We start from the raw sequence: 16838 nt of genomic DNA, 5'->3' as shown, positions 1-16838 counted from the left end.
CTGCGTCGCCAGTCATTGTCACGTAATTCGTAATACAATCGAGCTCGTATTTTGATTCATACCGAAAATAAGTTAGCCGGAAACCCAAGGCATTAATGAACATTACTTCGCACACAAGAGTTCTTATACGGCACGAATGAAAAATTAAGAACCGAGACGCGTCGCAGCGACAATGTAGATGCAAAACAGGTGAATATATCTTTCGTAAAACCGTCCCGGCATCCAGGCCGTAGCTTAAAGCTCGATCTTTTTACGCCAGCCTTTCCAATTCGCTCATTCCTTTTTCCACGAGACTGAAAGGTGGTGAAAGAGCTAAAAATCAAACCGTTGTTCGCCGAGATACGGGTCCGTTTCGACAGCTAAAACCCATCTCAGCGATACAACACGTACATCTCATTTTCTGTTCTTTATTTTTTATTTATTTTTTTTCAGACCAAAGAACGACTGCAATGTAACTGAAAATTTTCTCATCAGAGTCGAGAAATTTCAGCTGCTTGTAAACACTCCCGGGGCGTGAGTTGGTACAATTTTTCGTTACCGTGATCTGATTTGTAAATTATAACGAAGCAGGGTCTCGAAATCAGAGCCGACATCGATCGGCGAACAATTTCCATACAATTGATTCGACAATTGAAAATTAAAATATCGAGAAAAGTACCTTGCGATTCGATTCAACCGTAGTTTCCAAGAGGGGAAGAATTAAATAGCGTACTTTGTATACCTACCGCGTCGTACTTCGCTTCCGGCGTGGAGGACGTAACTCAGATTCAATAACACAAATGCACACATTCACCTTCCAAACTACTCTCGGGGCGTATTAAATTATACGACTTGAGAATTCCGGGTGAACCGCAGTCTCGGGAATCTCAATGCGACCACTGAGCGCTGATGTGAGCTGAACTTAGAGCGGTCACAACTGCCCCGAAGTAGTCTAGACTACGTGTGCTGTCAGACTAAGTGATCGCGCTACAAATAATCTTATGCAGGTGGATCCCGGAAGGCTGGATACGTGGATAAAAGCTAGTGCCAACAATTTTTAGACCGCCATATTTACAGGATCGTTTATTCACCAGGCGGTTAATAAAACTAGGAATTGCAACGCCACTCGTAGAGTTGAAGTAAATAGCCCTTGAATATGGGTTGCGTTAACGATCCTGTAGGGCGATTAATGTGTCTGCGTCAATATTGACATTAGGGCCGTGTCGTAGTGACAACGATTTGCAGTATAACCGAGGTGCGGAAAATAAAAATAAACGTAAAAAAGATCATGGATAGAGATAAAAAAAAAATAAGAAATAGAACATGCAGGCTAGTTCAGCTCCGTGGCGCAGGTGAAGTGTGAACGTCAATAGGCAGCTGAGCTGCTGAAACACGTTTACGACCTAGTCGCCATTACGGTCGTTAAACGAACACGTGGTTATTTACGTACCAACATACAACGTTTCGCGGTGAAGGAATAATCTTCACCGATGATCTGACCGCTGGACGTATACCTTTACAAGTACGTGTGGCTGCACACACATTACCTCCTAGTATACAGCAACATGCAATTCTGGGGTAAAATTATTCTGTCCGTCAAGTTTAAACGTAACGTCGAATTCGTTTTGTTATTTATTTTTGCAGCCGTTAATTATTGGAAACAAAACCACTCCGGGCAACGAGAAGTAAAAGAAATCAATTCTTCAAGCTCTTACACCCCCGGCGGCTTTCCATTTCCATCTCCCTTAAATAACTGACGGCCTCGTTATCCGATAAATTTTTATCTCTTTTTTCGTTTTTGGACAACCGGCAGCCGTGAGTTGTTACTTTGATTCTTGTTGTATTTCCCTTCGCGGTTCAAAGATCAAAGATCAGTTTGAAAAACGCCCGTCAATCACGCCAAGAGATTAGATTTCAATTGCATTCGGTTCAGTGTCTATTCCGTAAGCATTCAACTTCATGCATGGTCCTCCATCCACTCGACGTGCCTGCAGCTATTAGTGGTGAGCACTGGTAGATCATTTGCAAGGAGATTTGTGCCTGAAACTACCCTAATTAATTGAGGTATGGTATTCAACGAGCACCGACTGCAATTAAGTACAAGTGCACTATAGGTATGATCACGTGTGCTGCAGAGATAAACTCGCTGTCCAACACGGTGAGCTTTAAGCTGCAAAAGGTTTAACAAAAATGGATACAAAAATCGTGCGTACAGAAAGTTTTCAGTCTTTTCGTAGATGAAAAAAAAATCAAGGCTGATCCTTTTCGCAAGATATTCAATTTTTAATGATATTTCAATTATTTTTCACTATCAACCACTTTTTGCATTACCCAGGACTAACGGTGAGTACGTTGTGGTGATATGGCCCATTTTTATATTTTTCATGTTGTTTTTTTTTTTTTTTTTTTTTTTAAGAGAGAGTTTATATTTTATATATTTTTTTTGGGTACTGCAAAAAGTGGTTTATATTGAAAAATAATTGAGTATCGTTAAAAATTGAATAGATCGCGACGACGATCAGCTAGGGTTTCCGGGCTGGCGCTTTTTTCATTTAGGAACAGGCTGAAAACTTTATACATGCACAATTTTTTGGATCTATTTTTGTCAAACCACGCGCAGCTTGAAGTTCACCGTGCTAAATGCCGAATTTTGTACATTCCAAGAGCAAAGACTCGTCATAACTGATTGTGAGCCTCAAGAATGAAAGAAAGCGACGACGGCATCGTGCTACAAATGCTAAATAATTTGACAAGTATCGTTTAAAATTGAGCTGGAAACCCGCATAAATGATTATGAATACACATTCTGCTCCAAGGCGGAGAAAGATACGGTCATTATCTCGTCGGTAATCGTTACACTACACTTTGAGGCCGAGTTGATTAGGCATGCCGCCGATCTGCCCCCCGAGGTATAAACTTAATTGCAGAGCTGTCGGTAGTACTCGGCGTTTAAGCGGTATTTTTTTTTCTTTTTTAATTAGAGAACCGGTCTGGTAAGACCCTGAAATTACACGAATTGACGAAGGGGAATAAAATTCGCCAATTGCGAAGTTCTTAAATTACTCCCATCTGCCGTTGATGCTGAAGCGTCTTGAATTTAAGCGGAATCTCCGTGGCGGATCGGCGGAACGCTCGTTAATTCAACAATCAGTTATGATTAACCGTCGCGTAACGCTTGGACATTCAACACCGCGAACAGGTACTAAATTACAGATTTCCCTACCGCGCGACCGCAATTCGTCAGTTTCACAGACGCATAAAGGCCCCCGATCATTAAGAACATACCAGACCTGCTTCAAGATTTCAACCAGAGTTGAGATGATTCCAAAACACCCTGACCCTCCACCCCGGCAACAAAGAGTTTTCCATACTTAAGCCGACCTCGGTACCACTTCGGATTAATTAATTAGGAATTTCGGAACCCGGGTGCGATTATACCTACCTCCTGTACACGGGAAGTTCGCGTCCAAGTTAGGCGGATTGTGTTCCCAGCCTTCCTGGACGGTCAGCATACCGAATTGTGTGTGCGTGTGTTTGCGATAAGGAGGTTTGTTCGCCAGTAATCGATGCTTTGTTTCAATTCGCTCCAAAATGGTTAAAAATCCATTAAGATTCTTTAAATTTGAGGCCGATACACTTTTTTTTATTTCATAAAGTTGGCATCGTTAGATATTCAATTTCACAACATGTATAATGTTATAGCAATATTGATTATGATAAAGAACATTCGACACTGTCGAATTGAATACCGAATGATAAATCTGTTCTCGTAACTTTGTAAAAGATATTCTTCTTAATAAAATTTACCACTTTGGAGTAGAACCGAATGAAACTGCTAGTTTTTTTACAATTTCGAAGTGACTTAAAAGAAAGCATTGATCTGTCTAACCTTTTGTTCACAATTAGAGTATTACTGAAGAGATCTTCGTAGCATACGAATATCAGAAATCAGTAAGTACTCAATTTACGACCATCTCGCGATAAAAAGTTTTTATTTTTGGCCAACCAATCTCATTAATATAAAATTCTGGTACTGATATAAGTTGATTAGTTTTCGATCAATATTAACAATTAAATGATTTTCTAGTCAAGATATTATTCGGAATGAATTTCATCCCATGATCACAAGGCGCTTTCGTTAACGCCATCGCCATCAGACTATTGTACAACGAAGAGATTAATTGGATTCTTTAAATAGTATAGAAAGACGGTTAGAAACACTTGTATCTTATTGTCTAGACTGAATTGTTCGCAAATGAGAGAAGACCCAAGCAGTAAGCAATAACGGTACAAATTAGCAAAAGGCACGCAGCGAAATTGAGTGAACTTTATCATGTGAGATAATTATAATCGATCATTCGCTGTGCGGAATGTCGGGCGTTGAACTGTCGCAAATGTTTTCCACTCGAATGAAACGGCAAAGTCCATAACGAGGCAGGCGTGTTCGAATACTCTGCGAATTGAATTTAACAACTGTAGGAATATTCTTTTCAAATAAGTTTGCATCAAAATTAAATCGGTCGTTGTATAATTGCCCATTGTATTTGTGAAGCTTAAGTGACAAGTTTGCTGGATAATTCCGCGTGAGCAACTCACGATTTTGTTCGAAATATATTTTCGAGTCTGGTGACTTTTTGGTAGCAAAAAACTGCACAGCTTCGGAAATATTTAACTTTACGAATCATTTGTAACGAGCGGAATGCCGTAGAATTAAAAGTGTCCAATTAACTGAACGTCCATCCAGTTCGATATCTCAGCTCGGAACGAGCATCGTTTCGTGAATAAAAAATAGCGATGCGACGCCTCGCTGCGAGGAATCTGGCATAGTGCTACATGGACTCAAGTGACGGACAGAGGCCACTTCACAGGTGAATTACAGTGAAATGAAATAAAACCGTCAGGAGCTACGGACAGGCAAACAGAATTACTACTTGCCGATCGATCCGAAGGTTTCCATCTCTGTTTGTCTCGGAATATTTCCGACCGATCTTACGGAGAGTAATTACACCAGCCGACTGACTGTCAAGTTTTACCTACTTCATTCAACCCGCGGGCCAACGAAGGCAGCGAGGAAATAAAAAATTATTGTCTTCGATCCCGCCGTTGTACGTCTCTGAATTATATAATATACGATTTTTCCTTAAATTTAGTATTCAAGTCTCTAAAAAATTCACACTCATATAAGTAACGTATATATACATGCCTCAACGAATCGTTAGACGATCTGATGAACCCAACCGATCGCTTCATTCTCCGTTTCGTTACTTTGACGATTTACATTTGTATGTATAATTAAGTACGCTATTTTAAACGAAAAATTTACCGAGAATATTATAAGGAAATAGAAGAAAAAAATTCAAATCAATACCGAACCCTCAGCGTGATAACAGCAACTGATCTTTTACGAACGAAAATTTATTATTATAACTATAGCGGTGTTTAGTCATGCCATGCAAGCTTTATCGTTCTTCCTTTGAACATGTTGATGCCGTACCTAATTACTAATTAGTCATTACAATGCTCGGGAAATTCTAGCATCTACCAATTAGTGATGAGCTGCCGTTATACACCCTTTGCCTGGCAGCCTCTGCACTCCGAACTTCACAAGCAACACCGCAGCTGATTGTGCTTTCGGTATAAATTAAATCAAATACATCGCTCGCTGCTATATACTGTATAATTCGATCAAGCGATCGAAAAAGTAGATTTTCCATAATTTCATTTCCACGCTGTTCACGCTGTACGAAAAACCATACCGGTGATAAATTAACGTCACGATTATAATCGAATCAGTCTGTAGATTGAATAAACAGGATTGTAATGTTCGTAATTACCTCACACGTGTTTCACAGAAATAATTGGGAGACAATCCGTGTCGATTATTACCATGCTTGGAAATTCCATAGCTGGTACAACACCGATGGAAAATTCCTCGCGTTCTACGGTTCGGCGCCCTTTCCCGCTTAATGGTGTCAGGGCATGGGAATAGCGATATTAAATTATTGACGCAGAGTATTATGCGATGTCCTTTGGGGTTAAAATATGGACAGCTAGTAAGGTAGACGCGGTCCTCGGTGTCGCCTCGAGGAAGAGAACAGGTATAGTTCAGGGTACTCTTCAACCTCAGGCTCGAGTTCTCCTCGGAGTGACCGTAAATACACTATGTTAGCATATGCAACCATCATAGGCGAGTTTCTAGTATGGGTGATGATAATAATTTACAGTATAATAGCCTCGAAATGCCAAGGGAGTCTAAATCATCGCAACTAAGACGGAGCGGACAACAAACAGGGCATAAGTTTTCAACGTGAAAAATGACAATCTATTTATCTTATTCGTAGAAGCGTTGACGAAAGTAGATGATGGATAACGATCGCAACAATATCAAATCAAATGTTTTCAAATTGTTATTAGGTGTACTAACAGCAGTTTTACATCGATTCCTGTACGAGTTTCTTTGTATTCACCGCGAACCGTGTGTATTCATATACGTTTTTAACTTGACGTTGCCTTTCCCTTTCCTCGTATTGTGACAACCTGTAACAATCAGCTTGTCTCGGCAGATATTATTCCGTGCAATAATTGTTTGCAATATCTGAGCTCCGGCTGTATGTCGCGACGCTGGAAACACGCCACGTAGCGACAGCGATCACTCCTCTACAACGGCTTTTTGTTCTAGATCATTTCTAAATCTGACCCATCTAACCTATCCGAAAGTCAAATGACTCTACGGGGGTGTCTGAGGTATGGATTTACGATCGCAAAGTCTGCAGTCACAGATTTAATCCGTGAAATCGTTAACGGTTGAAACGATCCAACTATCCAGCCGTTCGGATTCGTCTGTATATTTACATTTCCCCGAGACTCGGCGAGCATTTCACTACACTCTCCGTTATTAGATTCCGATGTTATAACCACGTCCGCAAGGACTCTGAATATCAGGGTATATATAATAAGTTAGGTAGGTATACAAGGTATAGGTTACAAGGTGGGTATAACCTCGTCTGAGGAACACGAGCCAAACTGAGAAGGAAGAACCAGTTCATTTGATAAAGTGGATTAAGTAGCGGTGCCATTGTGTTGGTCAGCCAGGCGACTCGCACCGTCTTACGTGTTTGAAAATCAATAGCGTGTTACCGCACTACTCGCTCGATTTCGATGGGTGTGTGCACAGATCAGCATCGCGCCGCTACTTTTCGTTTGTTCGTTAGAAAAAATAAAAAATAAATATAAAAAAAAAACATAAAACAGAAACAAAAAAAAAAGATAGACGAAGAAAACCTAATTAAACTATACGATATACACGAGGTTCTGAACGTGGAAAAATGCGACGGTTAACTTTTTACCAATTATCGGACGACCGATGCAACCGTCGGCACGGAAAATCGCGTTGCTAAGCGACAAGCTGATCCTGATTGTAACAGTACGTCGACGAAAGGACGTCGGTTTGATCGCTTGCTCGGCTGACTGACATGTTTAGTTTTGAATTTTTCAAAGTCAAGCTGTTTGGATTTCAAGTGGGCGGTTTTTAATTTTTATTGAGAAAAGCTAAGCTTCCGCTTCCTTCCCGTTATTCGAAAGCTGAATCAAAAAAAAAAAAAACACTGTAATCGATGAAGGAGAAAAGTACAGTGAAATTGTAACCGGTCGCTTCGTTTCTGATCTGTTGGTGAAAATGCAGAAAAAAATTGACGTAACATCTTTTTATTCAACAGTTTTACCGGTTATTAGACACACGTACAATCCAAAATGTTACAAAAGCTGGACGATTTGAATGCGGAGACGAATTTAAAAAGAAATACGTACATATTCTCCATTTCCAATTATTCACAATTTTGAAGCTAAACTTTATAGAGGCTGATTAATACTTCGCAGAATTCGTGCAGTCTTTACAACGTGGAGAAAGCAGAGAGAAAATTATAAAATTCAAAACGGCTCAATTAACGCAACAGTCATAAACTGGCTCTGAATAATCAGGACTGAATTATCGAGCAATGTCAAGTCGTTTAATATGAAAAGTAACACTGTTTTCAACTCAGCCAAGAGCAAAGTGTGGGAAGAGGTATTGAAATGAAATGCGAAACTCACCACTCATTTTCCATCTAGTTGATCCATTCTCACTGCTCTGTCCTCCTTTACTACGAATTCTCGTCTCCTGCGTAACTCCATGATATCGGTCACCCTTGACAACCTTGATAAGCTTTCTTGCTATCGAGCCCAGATTCTCTCGTACGTACGAACCTCACGAAATATCGATTCTACGGATTAATTGCTCGCGCACTCGAGTTACACCGCGTATAGGGAAAGATCTTATGCACTTTCGTTACCATACGTAAATTCTTCAAGTTGACGAAGAATTTGCAAATTGTACATACATTTTCAAATCGTTATGATAATTCGCGTACACAGCTTTTCTACGTACTTCCAAAAACGACGAGTTTTTAGTTTTAGTTACTACGTGCATTCCATAACTATTATCATCTGTCACTATGACTGAAGAAATATGGTTCCGGTCACGAAATGAAAACGAGTTTTGTACCTATAGTACATATGTAAAGAAACTGTAGTATCTACGACTATAGCCACATTAAATAGTTACCTATTTGTGCCATATTTATTGATGTGAAAAAAAAAAAATTTTTGTTGATTTCCAACAACTAAGCTTAACTACCTTATTGCAGCCTCATTCATTTAGCTATAAAATTTTTCAATAACCACAACAAATAAAATTTTCCTCCATACCAACAGTAAGCGGGATGGAGGGAAAGGCGCTTCGCGGTATGACGTCAGTTGTCGTATAACCGTGATAAAAGTTATAAATATTTCGCGGTTCGGTTAGCGCCTCTGGTGCTGTACAGGGTATCTGGATATTATACAGCCAGTAAAACCCCGGGCGTACATTTCGCGGTGACTTTTTTCGTCTTCTTTTTATTTGCCCCCTACCTTCGCCTCTAATTCTCATCGGATTTCGTTTATCACTCAACGTGGGCGGCGGGAAAATGTAACGAAGGTACACACGCCTGACTGTCACAAAAGCTGTCAGATACTCCTTGAACACCTGACAGGTAATCGGTTAAAAAAATTCTCGAGCTCCCGCGTTGCATTCGCATCCCTTCGCGAACTTATAAGTATAAATCGTGTGAAATTTTTCATAAGGTAATCATGCTGTAACTTTCGCAGGCGCGGATGTGGTTATAAGAATTTAAACGTTGTAATATTATTAATTCCTACCGTTTCGGTTCAAAAATATTGTTTCACTTTATATTACGCGTGATTATTTTACCGTGCACTTTAAATCACGCTTGTTCCAAAAATTATCATTTGTTATAAGAACGATACGAGAGATGAAATCGTTTACGTTTAAAATAGTATACATACACATGTTATATTATATATGAGTGTACGGTATACAATGTAAGTCAAATTAATTGTAAGCTATGAACAGCTCAAGTAGTTATGCATACCTGTAAGCCCAATAAAATAGAGCTCAGTCAATATTTATAAGATGAACTTAATAATTTGAAAAATGTATTGAATCGCTGATGTAAATTTTTACCGAATAAATCAATGCCTATAAATAAAATACTCGGTTATGTGCGAAATGTATTATAAATTTCAGTGAAATCTTGATAAACATTGATCGACCTGCCGTGAATCCGAATGAATTTCTTTGAAATATATATAGCGTGTTACCATTCAGAAGTAAATAATTGCGCAAGTTTCACAAGTATTCCTCGTATTATAAACCAGACCGATAGCGAGTTAAGCCTAGAATGTTGTTACAGCATGACGTTAATTACATAATTATTGACCAAGGGACACGTATATCTAGAGTAATTTATTCAAACAAGAAAGTCACATTTCACTGTACCCACATTAATACATGGCTCTAACGCAGTTTACTTCACGCTTCTAACTCTACATTCCCTTGACGGTTATACATTTTGTTGTGAAATCGTATCTGATTGGTCGGTATGGCGAACCTTGCCTATTTCCGCATAGTTATTAATATTGAAACTTATTAGTCGGGTCTCAATTGCGCTAAGTTTACGAAATAGTCTAACCGGCAAAGTCCGAAAGATTTGTTGTTTCGTAATTTTATTCCCAGTCTACGAGGCCAAAACCAAGACTTACGGACTAGACTCGAAAATCTCAAGTCTTTCGGCGGGAAACGTGCAAGTCTAGAAACCCTGAACGAAATTTAAATCAGTATTTTATCTTCGCAGTCAAGATTAAAGTCGGGTTTAATCATTTTTTGTAAAAATATGATGTTTGCGAGGGGAAAAAACTCATTTACTTTGTTTATTAGACATTTACGATTTTTTAAATCACTGCAGCCGTATCTCTTCTTCCATCGCTCTCTCGGAGTTACGGGTATATTTATTTATTTTCAACCTAAGATTATCAAACATTTCCCGCTATTAACTTATCGTAACTCACACTGATAATCAGTTGCTTTAAACGCCATTTGAAAAGAGAGAAATTATTATCTTTTACTGTATAACTAATTTATTCATCTTCCATAGAAGACAACGAATCATCGATGCGCGAAATTACGTCACTCCTTAAAAAAAGAAAAGAAGACAAATAGAGAAATAAAAAAAAATAAATAAAGAAGGGCAAGAAGGATGATGGATAAAAAGTTGGCGATGCCTCTGCAGCCCTTTTAATTTACTAATCATCTTCAGTGATCAACTTCTTTCCCTTTTAATATTCTTATTTTTACAAACCGTGCACGCTCAGTCATTACCGATTAATTTATAGGCACGAAAATATTCAATCGATCTAAACCAAATGTCAAAGTGTCGCAACCTTCACCTAGTCTATACATCACGTTTTCTTTACACCCCTACACCGAGAGAAGCCTGAAAGGAAAAAATTTTCATTGCAAGGGTACAATCAAAGTACGTATACGGGTAAAAATATATTTCGTTACTGTAACAAAATTGTTATTGATGTGACAAAATGTTTCGCGATTTAAAAATCTTTTGGCCCGTTTTGCATAAAAAATTCAGAGACAATCACGCGGGGAGAAATAAATCTAAAAACCCTCCGAGTTTTTACTCGTCCCCGACAAAGTTGAACTTTCCAGAGATATGCCATTAAAAATTTATCAAACTCCACCCGATATTGCTCTGTACCCACTCGCCGACTATACGGACGTTATTTCCCCAGATCGCTTCGGCGTTGAGAATAGCGAACATGAAGAGTGACTTTTATAGTTTTATTCACTGGCGTGTGTAACAGAAAAGTAGGTTTATATCCTCTGGTAATTCCGGGCATGCTTATAAGGCTTGGATTACGTGATCACCCTGCCCACTCGGTATAATAAAGACGCGGTAATACGTTTTATTATTATACGTCGAATAACACTTCAATTTTAATTGAAAAAAATTTACAATGGTTCGTAAGATATTCGCACTTTAATCCAAACTCTAACATCGTATATACGTATATACACGAAGAGAATTTCGTGAAAGAATTTCGTGCATCACCTAAAATTTCAGAGTCATAATTTGGCGATTCTCCGTAATCAAATTTTGAGCTAAATATGTTTCCCTCGTTTTTCTCGCAGTTTGTACTTTCAATAGAACGAGTTTCTCAAACTTGTTCCGTACCGAAAAATGAATGAAAACCAACAATACGTATATACTATATACGCCATGAGATACACATTCGTTTCATTGTTTCATAAAACAAGCGATAAGCTCGGAGTTTTTACTATCATTTCTACAGTCTCGATATTCGCGGAATGTTTTACACACAAATAAATTCTGGCAAAATGTGTTGATGAAGAAAAAAGGAATGTACACAAAATGACACATCGAAGTGTCATAACTCGTCTAAGCACATCGTTAATTTTGTTTATCCCGTAGTCATCATCAGCCAGCTATGTGTGTGGAAAACGTAAACGCAACATCTTCTCTCGAAACGCACGTTTAGTGCCATGGTGTTTCCGATCAATATTTGCACCACGCACGACGGCGTAAGACTGGAATGTTTTTCTATTCTTGGCCCAGAAACATAATCAAATAGGCGTTTAGCATCTACGGGAGATGACATCTGTTTGGTATTCAAAACTGTTTTGAGACTGCCAAGCCAGTGGCTTTGCTGAGTCACGCTTCAGCGGTTCTCCTCCAACGAAATCTGCGACCTCGAAAGAACCAAATAAATCAAAAACCGTTCAAGACAGAGATTTTTAGATTTCCCACTGCTCACCCTACTGAAAATATTCACGTGTTAAATCATAAAATGTTTGGAAAGAATTCAGCGTGTAATTTATTACATGATTTATCCTGTAAATTCGATAAAATATATAAGAAATCACACGATAAATTACAAGAGTACGAATTATCAGACATATACTGCTTAATCTTTCTACTACTGGTAACCTTTACTACATGTAGCTAAGCAAGTAATTTTTTTCAAAAACAGTGACGACCGATAAGCGAAAACGAGCTATAGAAAAATTGAACCTAAATATTCGTGCAGGCTGTCACTAATTTCCACCATCAATCACCGAAATGATGAAACCTTCTACCGATTATAAATCAGCAGCACCCAAAAGTTACCCCAAGCCGGCACCCTGGTTGTATGTAAATGTTATTGAGGCTGGGATAGCAAGCTGTACGTTAAACTGCGCGTGTCTTCTTCACATGCGGATGTAAACCGCAGCTGGGTAGGTACATTGGATATGCGCATAAACATCTCCCAACGCAGAGGCGGATGCTCGACGTCAGAGATCTACGGGCACCCTGTTGCTCCGCTTGGTCCCGTCCCGTTGCCTAGGTACCTGGAGGCTACGCGTCTCCATCCGACTCAACATCGATACGCGATATTCCGCGTTTTCGGTTATGTGCGTTACACGTATCTGAGTTGGAGTATCAACAAAATCACTCCGCGTAAAGCAGGGACGTCGACCCGTTTTCCTTGGGGGTTGTAATGTATCACGGAGGTGAAAAACTACGTGGATAAAGGAGGCACTTGCTCTAGGGGTGTGACTGGGGGAACCGTTGAAGGTTTGAAAGATGAAAGGGCCGTTGAGTTTGGATCGAAAGTTGAGAAAAGAGGGGAAGAAAAGCTCAAAGATTATCTTGCAACGTTGTTGGCTCCGGGTGATGCTAAACTCGAGTAGAACGACATCCCTACTATGTAATAGAAATGAGTATGGGCAAATTCAAGTGACACAATTGCTAAGATATCGAGGTTTTATAATTGAACAATTCGAAATTATTGAATTCACGTGTTTTTGAGGCTCGTTCTCCTCGCTCATCAGATACCGATAAATTGTGTTGTAAACTGTCAAAGAAACGTTACGGTACCTATAGTTTTAGCGCTCAACAACAACTGCTAACGAAAATCTGTTGTATCGTACTTGCACAAATCTATTTTCATCCGATAGCAAAATATATTGTATAAAAAAACTTGAGGCTTCTTTTTCTAGAAATCTCTATGGTTACGAAAATGACCCCCAACATATTTAGATCGGATCAGAAACAGCAGTTGAATCATTTTGAACGGTCCAATCGTAAGACCCCTTTTCAAATAATTAATATCTTACAGTAAGCTTGTTATATTCGAATTCGTTTTGATTTATTTCTATCATAAATGAGTAGTTCACCGCCACTGTCGCAAATATTCTCTCTTCTCAACGTTTGATTCAGACAGTCCGGCCTGACGATTCATCCTCGAGATTTAGCCGCAAGCGAACGTCTCCGGGCATCATCAAAGCCCATGGCCTTGGCAGTGTGTATCAGGATCATTTCTCAGTATCTTCTGAGAGTTGAGCTGTAGCAGCACTCCGTGCGGACCGCAGCTTATCTCTTGACAAAAGATATATTGGTTCTATGCCCGAGTGTGCTCAAAGCATAATCCCGAGTATATGGAGAGTTTTATGGTTTTGCAGGGTTTTAATGATGGGCGAATTTATACCATTGTTGGATACCGTACTTTGACGGCGAAATTTTGGACCTTGAATACACGCGGCTAAAAATCCGTCACGCACGTATGTTCAGATACGGATGAGGGATGAGAATAAGTGGGAAAAAGGTCGGAGAGCGAAGGAAGCGGTGATGTTTCAAGAATTTTTTTCTTCCCCAACTCCTTTAACTTCTGCGTAGTCTTTCTTCCTAAATTTACGTTTTGGTTTTATCTCGCTCTAACAGCCCTGTTTATCGGGTTAAAATTTACCATTGATTTTTATCTTCCTCTGTTTGGTCGATCTATGCGACGTCAACCGGTAAAATAACGATGGAAACCTTGAGAGGTCGTTTTTTTCTCTCTTCCCTTTTCTTCCTCTTTTTCTGTTTCTTCGAGAATCCTCTTGACTCTGCTTCGTGCAGACCACGGATCGTATGTTTATAGTTTCTTCGGCCATTGCAGAGGTTGCGGCTAGCCATCGCGTGTCTCAAACTACTCAACAAACTCTGACCTGACCATTAACCGTTGGCGAGTATAACTGATCAGGTCATTAAGCGAAGCGACAGTCGTGAAAAAAATTGTACTTCAATTTCTTTCGTTTTGTTTTTAAGCATTGCCTTCTTCTATTTGTTTTGCAACTTGAATTCACCATGCGATTTTCGTTACTGCAAGCATTTCCATCGGGCTTATAATTACACCGAAAGGTCCGAACCGTCGACAAACCAATTTGACTTCAACTCAACAGTCGTCCCGTAAACGGAGCAGCGGAAAAGTGGAAATCAAACTTTGAAGCGGAATACCGAATTCAATTCCGGCTCTCTACTGGGAAATATCGCATAAGTCTACCGGGAGGCAGGGTAGAGCTGCAGTTGAATTATTCAATTAATACTTCACGTTAATCAAAAGTCATTCGAAAGAATATTACTTTCAGACTTCGCAAGTTCAAAAGGATAATATTTGACTGTATAAACATAACCAACGGAAAGCAAAAATTGTAAAATCAAACGTCGAAAGTCTCTTTCGATTTATGGTAGAGGACTCTGTAAGTATGTATATTTCCACAGGAAATGGAAACGTATTTTACCTCACACAACCCACTGAATGGTAAAACCGTACGGAAATCCTGAAAGGAACGGGAGAGTAAGATGTACGAGTATACGATATCAAAGCGGTTTCAACTTGGAGTATAAGTAGAGATAGCAAAAGTAACGACCCTTTGGTACAAGTTGCTGATGAAAGCATAATAGTAACAGCAACAAAAAAAGAAGAAGAAATTGCACAATCAATGCAAGTAAAAAAAAATACGTTTGGCTTACTCGTAATTCATCGTTATTTATTTTCCATTAGCTTTATGAGTGAGTTTTCACATTGGCAGCAGTCATGACAGGTTTATGTGTAAACCTGAGCGAGATTCCACCGTCGCAAAAACGAATGATGCCTCAAGGTCCAGCGGCGGCGCGAATAAACATTCGGCAGCTTACGTGAACAATTTATGACTTGGGCTATTAATACATCGTTATACCGTGAGAATTATTCGGTGTTTCACTCTGACGTAGGATAATACAGTTTTACAGTGTGATCGAATATTTTGGAAAACCCGAGAAAATTAAAAGCAGACCTGCGTCGATTCTTACATTACTATTTTCGACTCTTAAAATCAATGTGATTTCTTTGGTCGTCACTTTCTCGAGCAAAACATTAACCGGGCATTTGAGCTTTGATCTCGGCCGAGAACGCGGCGCAGATCGCTCTAACTAACGCTTTTCTTTGAACATCTGCTATAGAGAATTCAGCAAGTTCCGTATCGATACCGTCGAAGCACGATCTTCTACACAGGATCAAAGTTTACCTTTTTCCGCCAAGGACAAAGGATTACGTGCCAAGGTTTAAGGCCATGCTGAACCGTTTCAATGAGGCAAGGTGAAAATCAGAGAGGAAAAGTTTCAAAAGTACATAATTCAGTGCCTCGCCTGCTTGATGGAAGGACGGAAGATTATCACGAGTGAACGGGCTGGTCAACGGCTGGTCGGGTCCTCGGATCGATAAGTTGGAAACGAGTAGAAACCCGGGGGAGATAGCCGTATCAAACTTTCCTGAAAAAGGCCAAGAAGAACACCGAGGACGAGCATTATTCGATCGATGGATTTCCTCACGCCCTATTTGCACTCTTCAATAGCCCCCGAGAAACTTGCGGTCAATTGGTCGGACATGTTGGAGTTCGAAGAGACCGGGCGTCATCGGCTCGTTGGACTCGAGTACCGACCTGGCAATTTGTCAGATTCCAAAGAGGAACGCGGAGCATAGAAATCAAAGACGAATCGATGTGAATGTGACATATCGACAGACCCGGAAGTTCGGAAGATTGAGGGTACTTCCTGAACCACTAAGCAACTGACCATGGATTGAATGGGTTCAATGCTTTGACAATTGTTACTCGACTATCTCATTGACGAGGTTCTTCTGGATCTTCAGCCCTTTCACCGAGGTGTTGGGATACGCTTCGGAATCAGTCGAGTTACACTCCCTCTTAACCCAGGACTCATCCATCGCCTGTTCATTTTTACCGAGTCCAACTTCACGCCATTAAAGCTTTGGTTACAACCGAAGAAATCGGAGCTTGACCGCTGCGTCTGGCATTCGAATCGGGGCAGAATTCACTTTCGAACTCCAGCTAGTGGTGTGCCGTGTAACTCTGAACTTTCTACTCGTTTATAAACTATTCTGTTACACTCCAAATAATTCGTCGCAAAGGAATTTCGATTCGAGCCGAATGATCGCGTTTCAATAAGGTTCACGCTGTTGTTCTGTGACAAGGTGTAATTACACACCAGACGTTAAAACCAAGCCTGTGTTTCCATTCAACGCAAGTCGGATTACAATTTCGTCTTATCACACGCTATGCAGGGTCACTGCAGGCTATATTGCACATAATCCCACAG

At 39.9% G+C, this 16838-nt stretch overlaps 1 protein-coding gene across 7 annotated transcripts in view; it reads right to left on the bottom strand.

The window, feature by feature from the left end:
* LOC124300434 (voltage-dependent calcium channel type A subunit alpha-1) overlaps positions 1-16838 on the bottom strand; it is a 117714-nt gene that overhangs the window by 76809 nt on the left and 24067 nt on the right. Inside the window, exon 1 of one of the 7 annotated variants that reach the window (XM_046754535.1) lies at positions 726-809. The exons of the other annotated variants lie outside the window; for them this stretch is intronic. The gene's annotated coding sequence lies outside the window, so the exon portion shown is untranslated. Of the gene's footprint in view, positions 1-725; positions 810-16838 lie in introns of those variants that run through there. 7 annotated transcript variants of the gene reach the window in all.

Source organism: Neodiprion virginianus, chromosome 3 (genome assembly GCF_021901495.1).
Source record: "Neodiprion virginianus isolate iyNeoVirg1 chromosome 3, iyNeoVirg1.1, whole genome shotgun sequence".
Lineage (NCBI taxonomy): Eukaryota > Metazoa > Arthropoda > Insecta > Hymenoptera > Diprionidae > Neodiprion > Neodiprion virginianus.
The sequence above is the reverse complement of the archived record's forward strand: the minus strand, read 5'-3'. Positions and strand labels throughout refer to the sequence as shown.